Here is a 13124-nt window from a genome sequence, read left to right as displayed (position 1 = left end):
AAATAAAGCTACATTGCTGAACTGAGAAATATGTAATACAGTTACAGAAATAAAAAAAAACTAAAAAAACTAGTACACTACTATATTACATGGCACACCATGATATAACTGAAAATAACTGAAGGAAAATGCAAAAGATGAATGACTGCTAAATTCCACAAACTAAGAATTTGTATATGATAAAGAAATAAAACTTAAGGTTCGTGTCATTTTTTTTTCTCTCTTCATATAAATACATATGTAGCTATAGACATATTTTTAACACCTGTAAAGTTCACTGACCTCTTGTTACTGGTAATGCGTTACAAGCTCCACGCAATAACAGGGTCAAATCATGGTCGTTACATTCAATATACTCACTATATCAGAGAGAAAAAGGTTTTGGCAATATCAACAGTTTTAAGTTATTTTGTATACAAGTCTATGATTTTATTTTCTATACTGTGGTAACCCGAATGTCACACTGGCCCTGTGTCCCGGAGTAATGGGTTCTCTCCTACCACAGACTTAAGGGCCAATGCTACGGAGATGAGGACCGAGGCTACGCGCTGCTACAGCGTATGCCCCCCAACTTTACCTTTACCTTATTTTCTAAGGCAGCGGCGCCCACTGAGTAGCAAGGGAAAGATGGTTTATCACTGCCGAGAGATCACTTAGGATTTGATAAAGTAGGATAACTGACCCCGGCATCATCAAACTAGGGAATATATAACTCGGCCATTTCTGGAATTTGTATTTATAAGAATAAATCAAAACTAAAGACCCGGAAAAAAAATTATACCGGATGAAAATACGAAAATACCGAATGATACAGCAATACTCTGGCGTCAAGATTTGTTTTCTTACACGATGTATCATTGTGTTTCCCTAACCAACACTAACCACTGCATAAATCTAAGGACCTAAACCATTAAAATTCCTTCAGATATCATCATACAATATCTATCAATCAGGATATTTATCAGAATGGGATCTGAAGGGATTATCTGCCACTATTCGTTACAGCCGCCGACACAGAGAAAAAAAACTTCCTAATCGCCAACATTTGTTTCATTATGCAGTTTAGGCCAAGCAGATTCCGCAAGATTCGATAGTGTGAGGATTTAGTCCCTCATTCAATTCTGTAGTAGTCGATATGCAATTAATAAGACTTAGTAAATCACTTCAACTAATGTTGTAACAACCATCGCTGATTGAAAACAAAAGAAAAACATTTCCAAAAACATTGTTGCTATAGTGTATACAAACGATCTATTTATAGAACGAAAATCACTGGCGAACACTATACACCTCACACCCACTCCAAACATTACTGCCCTTGCTGCCCTTCCCGGAGTACGTCCTTCAGTGTGACTCGTCGATCACAAAACTATCTTACTATCCACACCAAATTAAATGCACATGACAGGCTCACACAATTTCCCCAAAACTGTTTGAATTTACTACTAATATCGTAACCAGCCTCGAAGTCCCCATCTTAGGTAGACCATAAAAGTCACCAGGTCAGACACTACTTCAGGCAACGACCCAAAGAGGTGTTTTGAGAGCCCCAATTTCCGACTCGTTAGCTTTAACATTCGCGGTCATCGCTCTAATTTCCATTACGCGGCTTTATCTTATCTCTTTTCCATGTCCTTGAACCATCTCTTGCTGTACACACACACACACACACACACACACACACACACACACACATCATGCGGAGGACAGTGTTAAATAGGCCCACCTAACATCACCAAATGTTGGGTACAAACTTGGCGGAGGGACTGATTTGTGCAGGCGGAAGTGGGCTAAAGAGTAACCTATCCGGATATTTTTACTTATTTATTAATGATCCACGAGACATCCTACAGTTAAATCAAAGTATGCGCTTATCTATGTATTCATTCATACACACACTGGTAATATTTGTGGTGTCTGATTCACTTATTTGAGTGAAATTCTATTGTGATAAACAGCCACAAATTCGTGTCACTAGTAAAAATGAAACTAGTAAGGTAAGTTTTGCCTCCATGAAATATACACAAATAAATAAATTTGAAAGCTCACGAAGTCACAATAAGTGACATCACCTGCTTTGCGCAGTAAAAATTTGTTTATTTAAGGATCTGATACTCGCAAAATGGCGTGCGCTGCTGCCTTGAGCCACAGACCGTGGCCCGAGGGAGTAACAGTTGTATAAAATATATACGTATTTTCATATTATTGTTCTGTTAGTTATTTTTTGGTTATAAAGATTCTTTACGAAATACAATTATAACATTACCGCCTATAAGTTAGGAAACGTACTGAATCCTAGATCGGCTAAGGTGATGTTAGGTGCGTCTATCAGGTCTTTAACCAAGTCTAGGCCATAGGGTCTGTGTGATCTGCACATCTATGTTCTCTATCTCTCTCACGCATGTGTTCCCATGGTGGGTTTCGTTTACATGTTGCCGTGTGTAAAATCTAAACTGCTGACACCTCTTTTGCCTCGTTCACCTTGAGCGGACAGGTGTACCGGTGAAACAGGGGTGTCGTCCAGCAAGAGGTGTCACACCTCAGTGGCACTGATGTCCGACCCATAAAATATGAGTTACCGTGGACAGAAATGTGAAATGTAGGTTACCGAACTGCATGAAAAACAGGTTATCATTCTGTTCGAAGTGAGGATTGTCAGTTGCATACAGATAGAACACTCCATTCTTACCCAAACCCACTACTGATGATCTACATCGGCTGGCCACAGCACACAAATCATTAGCAGTTGTATGGGTATATAAGGGGAAAGAGGGAGGGAAGCGTGAAGACTGCGGGTTGTTCGGAACTCTCCCTTCCTACCCTAAACATACACTGCTTGTCCCTTCCTTCTTACGGCTCGTACACTAAACGCAGTGCAAAGCTAAAGGGGCGTTTTATTAAATAATAGCGGTGTCTTTTTTTCCATTTTACTTGCTAAAGGCAATAGAGAGAGAGAGAGAGAGAGAGAGAGAGAGAGAGAGAGAGAGAGAGAGAGAGAGAGAGAGAGAGAGAGAGAGAGAGAGAGAGAGAGAGAGAGAGAGAGAGAGAGAGAGAGAGAGAGAGAGAGAGAGAGAGAGAGAGAGAGAGAATTACATAAAATTTACATAGATAACCAGACCACAAAGGCCCTAAGGCCCAAACTAGGTGGTCTGTCCTAAACCTAAGTGACAGTTGTTATGCGGCCACCATGACGTTGAAACTGACCTAGTGAACATTGAGATGGAGGAGATAGCGGTCAAGATTATGATTAAATGATGCAATCGAGTTACACTGTACCACTGATGGTGGTAATCTCGAACGACAGCATTAGTGAAGAAGAATTTTGTGCAATCTGAATGAACTTGTCTACATTTGAGTTTAGTACCATTATTTCTCGTTCGCGTCGAATCATCCATCACAAACAGATTGGTCGGATCCACGTTGATGAAACCGTTAAGTATTTTAAAGCACTTGATCAGTTTTCCTCTTGGGCGGCGTTTTTCAAGAGAAAACTGGTTTAGATGTGACAGCCTTTCCTCGTAAGGTTTGTTTCGTAATGAAGGAATCATCTTGGTTGCTCTACGCTGAACACCTTCTAATTTAGCAATGTCTTTCGCATGGTGGGGAGACCAAAACTGCACGGCATACTCCAAATGAGGTCTGATAAAACTATTATACAAAGGTATTATAACATTTTTATTCTTGAATGAAAAAATTTTCTTAATCAAATCCATCATCCTGTTTGCTTTTTTTTACGGACTCGCTGCACTGCTGGGAAAACTTGAGGTTAAACGCGACTATGACGCCAAGATCTTTGACCGAGTGAAAACATTTATTTTAACGCCGCACATTTCATAGTCCTTCTTTATATTTCCAGCTCCAACCTGCAGAATCTGGCACTTGTTTATATTAAAAGGCATTTCCCATTTTACTGACCAATCTGATGTTTTACGCAAATCTTCTTGGAGGCTCCGCCTGTCACATTCTGTAAGTACCACATTGCCGATTTTCGTGTCGTCCGCAAATTTACTAATGAAATTATTGAGACCACGAGAGAGAGTCACGTAAAACCTTGATCATGGCATACAAACGAGGAAAGACAAGAAAAAAATGTAAATGAACTGGATAAAAGGGAGTGAAGTGTAAAAAAAGCTAATGAATGTGTTGAGCACAGTAAAGAGCTTAAGTTTTAACAAGCAATAAAAATAAAAACAAAGCATTTCATACATTTCACATTAGAAATAAATAACTAAATTATAGGTGATTGTAAAGCTCGCATGGCACCAACACCTGTCAATTACATTTTCAAAGTCCACTTGATCATATGGATGGCCCAGGATAGACCCCCCCCCCCCTCCCCAGAAGGACTGCTATGTGACATGGCAAGACTAAGGAAGATGCGTAACACACAGAACACTCGTGACTGTGGTACATAAACATTTTACTTTTCTGTGTAAACACTACAGCGAACTGAGGATTTGAGCTTGAAGTAATGCAATCAGAAGCATTACTTCAGAAGCATGGTAATGTACACTGCAAGACTAATCAGATATGAAAAGTATGATACCAGGGTGAGCTGACAACCCACATTCTTAATCACACGTAGGTCGTCAGCTCAGGCTGTTATCATACGTTAATTGTTACGTACGCAGTAGGAATGCAAGGTTCAATTATTATAGTATATTCTGTATAGTCTTTTAATTTGTGCCAAATAATTTGTGATGAATGACATGACGTCAAGAATGATAATAATGAACGACATTGGAATTGATTTTTTTTTTATCATATCAAATTAAGACTGATATTGGATTAACATTTATCATAGCATATGGAGGGTCTATTCTATTTATGAACGAAATATTACTTTTAAAAACTGGTTTGAAAGACGAGACATAATGTTGTAATTTATGTATTACAATTATGTACTGTGCAGCTCTCATAGTCAACATAGCAGCATTATTATTTATATTATTATAATTACCCCAAAAGCATTTAAACCTGAGAAATAAAATGATACTGACGATATTTTGTACGTTTCCTTAACGGTTGAGTACATACGCCAGGGGGCGGACGATGGCGAGTGAATACGAATACTCAAGTTGCAATAAAAAATATAATAAGCAACGAACATTCTTGGAACGGCGCATTCCCTCAAAAATTTTATATTGAAAATCAGCTTCAAAATATAACGGAGGCGGCGTGGAATACGGTAATCAGTATGGACACCCAGCAATGAGAGATACCTTCGAGAAAGTTGTCAGGACGGATACAATTCCTAGAAGGCACGGTATCGGCGGGAAGAAGCAAGGATAAAATGAGACGACTTTCCCGACTCACCGTGCTGGAGGAGCGGCTGCCGTGCACTGTCCCCGAAATCCGAGAATTGTCAAAGCGCCAGCCCTCCTCGCCTCGCCTCGCCCCCCTCCCCCTCGCCTGCTCCCGTTATCACCATTATCACTCACTCACCGGTATGTCAGGGGGATACAACTCGCACTGTACACTTGACGCCTATCTCTCCTTTTTTGGGGGGATCAGGAAACACAAAGCAACTAATCTTATCAACGGAGAGCGAAAGGGCAGATCTTTTTGCAACACCACAGCCACACACACAACACTACAGAAATCAATACTACCACCTGCGTTACCTCAGTTTTCCGTACATCATTCGTTGTAGCCGGTAATGAGGCTAGACAGCAAAGCTGCAAAACAAAGGCAAAGCAGTAACAAAGTGTACTGAGAGAGCATATAAAAATCAAAAGTTTTCTCACGGTTTTTTTTCTCCAATATACAAGGTGGGTAAATTGTGCATCCTGACTTTTAAGCCTTGATTTCGAAATATAAATTAACATCTTGGGTTTTGTTTTGTTTTCAAAAATGACATTGCAACGTCTATTATTTTTTTACTTTATACTCATGCTGATATACGTGTCTGTTTCTTGGTAACTGTTTTCATATTTGCATTCCTGTCCATATATCCCTGCCGTGCGTGGCCCAAACGCTGCCTTGGTGAAGAGGAAAAGGCGTTAAAAACACGCACAGGAGGGCTTGGAGGCATTGAAGTATAGAAGAAGAAGAGGAAGAAGAGTCGGAAGGCATCTATTGCGTTTCCTTCATTTGCTATTTGGTTGACAAAAGTTGTGTCCACATCAATGTCCACTTTGTTGTCTCAACCAACAGCTACGTATAATACCTCCAAAGAGATGGTGTGTGTGTGTGTGTGTGTGTGTGTGTGTGTGTGTGTGTCCAGTAATATAGTGGCTGTAGCAGTAGTAGTAACAGTAGTTGCAATAGCATCAGTAGTAGTTGTAGTTGTAGTTGTAGTTGTTGTTGTTGTTGTTGTTGTTGAGGAATAAGAACAACATATAATAGCACCACCACCACCACCACCAAAAAACGACAACAAATAATTGTCATAAAAATAATAATGAAAATGTGAAATAATTAGCAGAAATCAGACTTCCGGGGCCTCGCTACAATCGGAATATTTTTTCCGTCCGTGTGTTGAACACTCATCCTGCCGACAACCTTCGTTACAAATGCATGCCCACATTGTCCTGACTTCCTTCCTCTTCCATTCTACGCGTGACAAATGTTTATATGAAAGGAAGTTGCAGGAAGGGTGTGACAAGAAGAAGGGAAGGGCAAAATAATAACAGCAGCAATAATGAGACAAGGTTAGGCGTAGCTACGTAGCTTCCCTATAAATAGTATAAATTAATATACATGCACAAGGCAATTACATGGCTTAAGTAATTCATTACCATTACGATTAATTTGCAAACTTCATTTTGCGATTACAATAACAGGAATTTTAACAGTAATCAATTACAATTACATTAGAAGTAATTATGATTACAATAACGATTACATGTGTCCTTTAGTACTACGTAATGAGCCTTTACTCTTGAAATTACTGGAATTAATAACCTTTTCCTTTTCTATTTTGTGGGGAAAAAAAAATATGTGTATATATATATATATATATATATATATATATATATATATATATATATATATATATATATATATATATATATATATATATATATATATATATATAATTTTAATCAACATTGCCTGCATTAGGAAGATTGTAACCACAGCCACTTAATTGCACCAAAGTCTAGCACATGAAATTAGATTTTTAAAAGAAAAAAATACAACCCTTAACCCTGTTACAACTGTGCACATAAACGAAACCAAGATTTCTTTTGTTAAGTTTCATGAGAAAAAAAGGGGATATGACCGTAACTTAATCCACAAAGACTTCATGAATTAGGGAAAAGAGTAGTTAACATTTTATAACTTGCATAGGTAGAGGTCACTCATGATGTATAACTACTATGGACTCATAAGTCATGGACTCATCACAAGTCTCAGTATGTAAAAAAATAAAAGCAACATGTATGTTATTAACCTATAACAGGCGGATTTTTTTAGGGGGGTCTATATGGAATCATAGGTTCATGAGTGACAATCGGTACAATACGAGGAACGAAACCAACAGCAAGAGCTACACCCTACCGGCCTAAGCTTCGAGGACCTCCTTGAAAGGGCTGGTGGAAGGATGGACAGCGGCGGTGGCGAGGGTGCTGCAGCAGTTTTCAGAAGGCTGCAATAGACTGACCTCCAGCGGCGTGAGTTTATCTGACCAACGCGGACAGGGTGATAATGCTTTCATAACGCGGCGGGCGCTGATAACACGGCGGCGAGGTGACCGGGGACTCCCATAACAATATCACCTCTTCGCCCCGCCCCGCCCCCGTCCTTCCTTCCTGCTACTTACTTCACTGCCCACCTTTCCTATTCCCCACTGGCTCGCCCCGACCCTCCCTGTTATGCCCTTCCCCTTCCGCAAATACCAGACACACCTGAGTAACTTAGGTTGTTTAATTCATGCACCTTGAGGAGTCGTGATATTATATATATTTTTTTTTGGGGGGGGGGGATTTCACAAAATAATTATGGTGACCCTTTTTTTTTTTTTTTGTGTGTGTGTGTGTCCATTTCCTCCTCCTCCCCCTCCACGTGCTGCCCCTCCCATGTTTCACCACGCTCCCTCTCATAATAAAAGGGTGATAACAGCGGATCACTGAAGATTATTTCGTAATCACTACCACCGCCACAACAGCCTCCTTTCTTTCTCGAGGTCGATAATATATGAGTCCGCAACGACATCGTGAAATACTTCGACGAGATAAGTCTCATGAATCCCGTGGTCAGCCCCCCCTCCCCCCTCTCTCTCTCTCTCTCTCTCTCTCTCTCTCACTCTCTCTCTCTCTCTCTCTCTCTCTCTCTCTCTCTCAGGTACTGATAACGCCATATACTCTTGCCGAGTCAGTCCTCCCTGAGCTCGTCAAGAGAGGGTGGGGTTTCGTCGATGGGTGGATCAGCGTCCGCCGCCTGCAACCCAGCAGCTGGATGCTCCCACTCGGAGGGTCCGCCATGTTCAACTGGTCAAAATACTCCTCTATCTATCAGCCAGATTATATGGATGAAACTTCAATAGACCTTAAATAGCAACAAAATACTTTCCAACATTCGATCCCGATGGCAAACACTGATTATGGTTGGCTACATTGCTTGTAGGAGGTACGTGACCAAGTCTGCAACAGCTATGGAAGTTTGGAAAATAAGTCACAAACCTCAAGCGATCCACACACACACACACACACACACACACACACACACACACACACACACACACACACACACACACGGGCCACTATAATTATTGTGCGAGGGATATCGTAGCTGCAATTCTGCAGCGCCGACCAAAGTCTCTTACGGAGCCCCTGAAAGGCTGTGGCGTGAGTGAGGTGTGTCCGGCGATCCAGCAAAGGCAACTGGGTGATCGTGTTATGGGTACTCCTGAACGTGACACTACACTGGCCCTTCACATGTTACCACCAACAATCTCTTGCATACATACAGCCAGGTAGATCTCTCGCTCCCAACGGCCCCACAGCACCCCGCTCCGTCCCGTGCTTTCATCTGGTTATATAATTATGAAGCATCGGAGCCTGGATCAACATTTGCTGGGGCAGGATGGAGTACAGAGAGAGATGGAGAATGATGGGACAGGCTTTGCCCTACAGAGGACCAATAATGCCTGCGATAGAGACACTTTGGGGCATTAGGAGCAGGTAATGAGTGGTGACTAGTATAATGAGGTGTGCCGGTGAAAGAAAGGGGGCGATATACGGTATGCAGAGATAATGAAGAAGTGGACGCGATAAAATAAGTAGGGGAGACACGCGAGCGAGGCTGAATGGCGGTGTAGCAAGAGCGGACAAGTGGGGCGTATGATTAATTATTAATTAAGATAAGCGGGCGTACGTGGCTGAGAGGGCTGGGCTGGGGATACTGGACAGTCGTGAAGCAAAGGACAGGTGGCATATGCAAGAAAGGCTGAGGGAAGAGCAAAAGAATGGCCAGGCAGAGAAAATCTTTATAGAAAGTTAGAAGATCGTGGATGGTTGAAACTTTCGTAAAATGGAACTGATCGAACAAGTGAAGGTGACAAACACGAATCATAGTAAAAGAACATAAGCAATGGAAAGGTATGGATTGCGTTAGGATGGGAGAAGAATGTATATGACCCAACGTTTGTCTGGAACACGACGTCTAAAGGAAAAATAAGAGCGAATTACTGATAAATATACAAACCTGGCGATATTAGTAAGTCGAGAGCGAGTTGAGTTGGAGGAGATAATTCGCAGAAGTAACGAGGATGACGCAAGACTCACTAAGGTGAAGATGAAGGGGTGGAGAAAAAAGTGCTTATATAATCTACTTGAACCTGCGATCCATCTTATTTTTTCTGTTATGGAGATTAAGAAAGACCCATTGGCATCCCGTGCTTATACAAGACTCACTAAAGACGTTAATGGTTTGTGTTGTGAGTGACGTCAGCCAGGTGAGTGAAAGTAATATATACATTCCTTTAAGTTGAAAAGGTGGTCTTAATTCTCCTTTTCGTTCACGGATATCCGTTCTCCGGTCAGAAAGTAGGACTGCACTGATTCGTAAACGTCAACGCATGCACAATGTAATGGCATCAAACTTTAGAAGGTCAAGTATATTGCAGCAGAAAACGAAGCGGAGTGAGGTCAGAACGGCCTTGCTATCACGCATGTGCCCTAATCACATGAGGTAAGAGTAGGGTCCACGCTGGCCGGTGACGGTCAAAACACTCGTGGGGGAAAGTATATAGAAACACACTGCACTTAACCGGTGTCATGCACATTCAAAGTGTAAAGTCTGTAACGATTGGCTCACCTAAAGAGGTGCCATACTCGCTCAATACATTACGTAGCAGTACCTCGTCCTAAACAACAATTAACTGAACCAGGTCCCGTACTCGTTCAATACAAAAAGTAACAAGTATCCTAATCACCAAATTAATAACGAAGAAACCAATCAATGTAACAAATAAGGTAAAGGGAACTAATTTCTTTATCCTTGATATCAAACTAACATGATCAAGTGCAATACTAATCCCATGTACAAGTGTCAATACTCGTTTCATACATAATTTAGAAACCAGACAAAGTTACGATGTATACCCCCAAAAAAAGTGTCAGAGTTCAAGATGAAGCACTACAGTCAATGGACGTGGGAGAAATTAGTGAGGCAACATGTGTCTTCAAGAACGAGGGGGGAGCGGGGTATGGAAGAGCAGGGGAGGGGGAGCGGGGCATGGAAGGGCTGGGAAGGAGTGAGCGGGGCAAGGAAGAGCAGGGGAGAGGGAGCGGGGCATGGAAGGGCAGGGGAGGGGAGGGGCAAGGAAGGGCAGGGGAGGGGAAGCGGGGCATGGAAGGGCAGGGGAGGGGAAGCGGGGCATGGAAGGGCAGGGGAGGGGGAGCGGGGCATGTAAGGGCAGGGAAGGAGAGCGGGGCATGGAAGGGCAGGGGAGGGCAAGCGGGGCATGGAAGGGCAGGGGAGGGGGAGCGGGGCATGGAAGGGCAGGGGAGGGAGCGGGGCATGGAAGGGCAGGGGAGGGGAGGGCCATGGAAGGGCAGGGGAGGGGGAGCGGGGCATGGAAGGGCAGGGGAGGGGGGGAGCGGGTCCTGGAAGGGCTGGGAAGGAGTGAGCGGGGTAAGGAAGAGCAGGGGAGAGGGAGCGGGGCATGGAAGGGCAGGGGAGGGGAAGCGGGGCATGAAAGGGCAGGGGAGGGGAAGCGGGGCATGGAAGGGCAGGGGAGAGGGCAGGGCAAGGAAGGGCAGGGGAGGGAAGGGGCATGGAAGGGCAGGGAGAGGGAGCGGGGCAAGGAAGGGCAGGGGAGGGGAAGCGGGTCATGGAAGGGCAGGGGAGGGGGAGCGGGGCATGGAAGGGCAGGGGAGGGGAAGCGGGGCATGAAAGGGCAGGGGAGGGGAAGCGGGGCATGGAAGGGCAGGGGAGGGGAAGCGGGGCATGGAAGGGCAGGGGAGGGGGAGCGGGGCATGGAAGGGCAGGGGAGAGGGAGCGGGGCAAGGAAGGGCAGGGGAGGGGAAGCGGGGCATGGAAGGGCAGGGGAGGGGGAGCGGGGCATGGAAGGGCAGGGGAGGGGGAGCGGGGCATGGAAGGGCAGAGATGGGCAGAGGACGGGGCGAGTTTGGCAGTGATGGGGACTTCCAAAAGATGTTGTTAAGGGCCACCACGTCCGCGCCGCGCCCATCCCTATCTGCCGCCGCATAAACGCCCGGGGCAGCCCAACGACAACAAAATAAGGACAATGGAGCATCATCCTTGAGACAATCCCCTCCTCCCCTCCCTTCACAGGCTCCCTCCCCTGCCCTGTCCGTATATTCCTGAGCAGTAGCAGTATTCAGCACACGGGCCAGTTTATGTTAGGTTAGATAAGGTTAGGTTGGGTTAAGGGAAATACACTGAGAATACAATGAGAAAAATAATATTAGAGGAAGATTGCGTGGTTAGTTTGTGAGCTACGGCCCGCGCGTCACCCACGGCTCAGTGGCGGCTCGGGAGGTGCCAACCACGCATACAGTTCAGAAGTATGCGCCCCGTCCAGCCTCCTAATGTCTTTACCTCTCCTCGTTTTCTTTTCAGTTTTCCCGTATTTCCCAATTTCTTATCCTATTCTCCCTGTCCTTCCCACCCCTGCCTCGTCCCCATTGCCCTGGTACGCCTTTGCCCCGACCCTCCTTCATCTCATCCTGCATGGTCCGTCCCTTCTCCTCGACTATCATGACATCAACACTGATCATCGCCCTAGAGTCCATTAAGAACAATACTTCAAGCAACAAGAACCCCATCAACAGGAGCAGGGAGTGTGCCATTATAACCCAGGAGGGGTAAACCATCCACGTATAAGCTAAGACACACTGACGTATACGTTACATAATTGTGCTATTAATGAAGTGAGCTAAACGTGATTCTTTTTTTTTTTTTTTACGCCGAAGCTTTTATTTCTGTTTTGACAGTAGTGTTTCCATCTGGCAATATGTATTCGCAACTGTCAATTAATACCATGAATGAATAAATGCCTCATCTCTACTCGCCCGTATATCCTTCCCAAGAAGGGAAAGGGATGAGGCGTCCTGGGCGTGCAGCCGGCAGTCATCCCGGCCCCTTCACCCCCCCCACCCCCCCCCACCCCAACATCACTCACAGACGGGTCCACGCAGCTGCTGGTAACTTTCCGTCTCTGCTTCAATGAGAAGTTCGTGCGCATGAATGAATAAACGTTGCCGCTGCTGCTGTCGAGGCTGCTTCCCTCACCCGCCCAGCACCTTATTAACCTCTCTCAGAGACACGAAATCTTTCCAAGAACTCGCAGCTATATCTACCGGCCTTATATTTAGGAGGTTACGTGAGAGGTTAGTGAACGGAGGTAATTTTCATCACTCCCACACCATGTCGTACGTTCACACTCCGACTCAAAGGTTAGGAATCTTCATAGACTTATAACTTTCAGAGAACAACAAGATCATAATCGCTTGTTCCTCACCCGCCCTCTTCCCATTCCTCGGTGCCCTACGTGTCTACCTCGACTTAAGACAAGGAATTTTAGAATAAAACTCTCAACTTTTCGTTATCAATAATGTAATACTACGTTCAAGAATGTATTTTTTTTCTCCCAGTGTTATATAAGTGCCAATATCGACATGCGGAAAAATATTATATTGAAATTATATAAGTGC

At 44.1% G+C, this 13124-nt stretch overlaps 1 protein-coding gene across 12 annotated transcripts in view; it reads right to left on the bottom strand.

The window, feature by feature from the left end:
- The window catches only part of LOC127007442 (sodium-independent sulfate anion transporter-like), an 85747-nt gene that overhangs the window by 38833 nt on the left and 33790 nt on the right, over window positions 1–13124 (bottom strand). The window contains exon 1 of one of the 12 annotated variants that reach the window (XM_050878474.1): window positions 7504–7686. The exons of 8 other annotated variants lie outside the window; for them this stretch is intronic. The gene's annotated coding sequence lies outside the window, so the exon portion shown is untranslated. Of the gene's footprint in view, window positions 1–5222; window positions 5268–5316; window positions 5374–5624; window positions 5647–7503; window positions 7687–13124 lie in introns of those variants that run through there. 3 more of the 12 variants (XM_050878477.1, XM_050878473.1, XM_050878479.1) reach the window with 3 other exon arrangements.

The sequence above is a fragment of the Eriocheir sinensis genome, chromosome 35, assembly GCF_024679095.1.
Source record: "Eriocheir sinensis breed Jianghai 21 chromosome 35, ASM2467909v1, whole genome shotgun sequence".
Taxonomy (NCBI): domain Eukaryota; kingdom Metazoa; phylum Arthropoda; class Malacostraca; order Decapoda; family Varunidae; genus Eriocheir; species Eriocheir sinensis.
The sequence above is the reverse complement of the archived record's forward strand: the minus strand, read 5'-3'. Positions and strand labels throughout refer to the sequence as shown.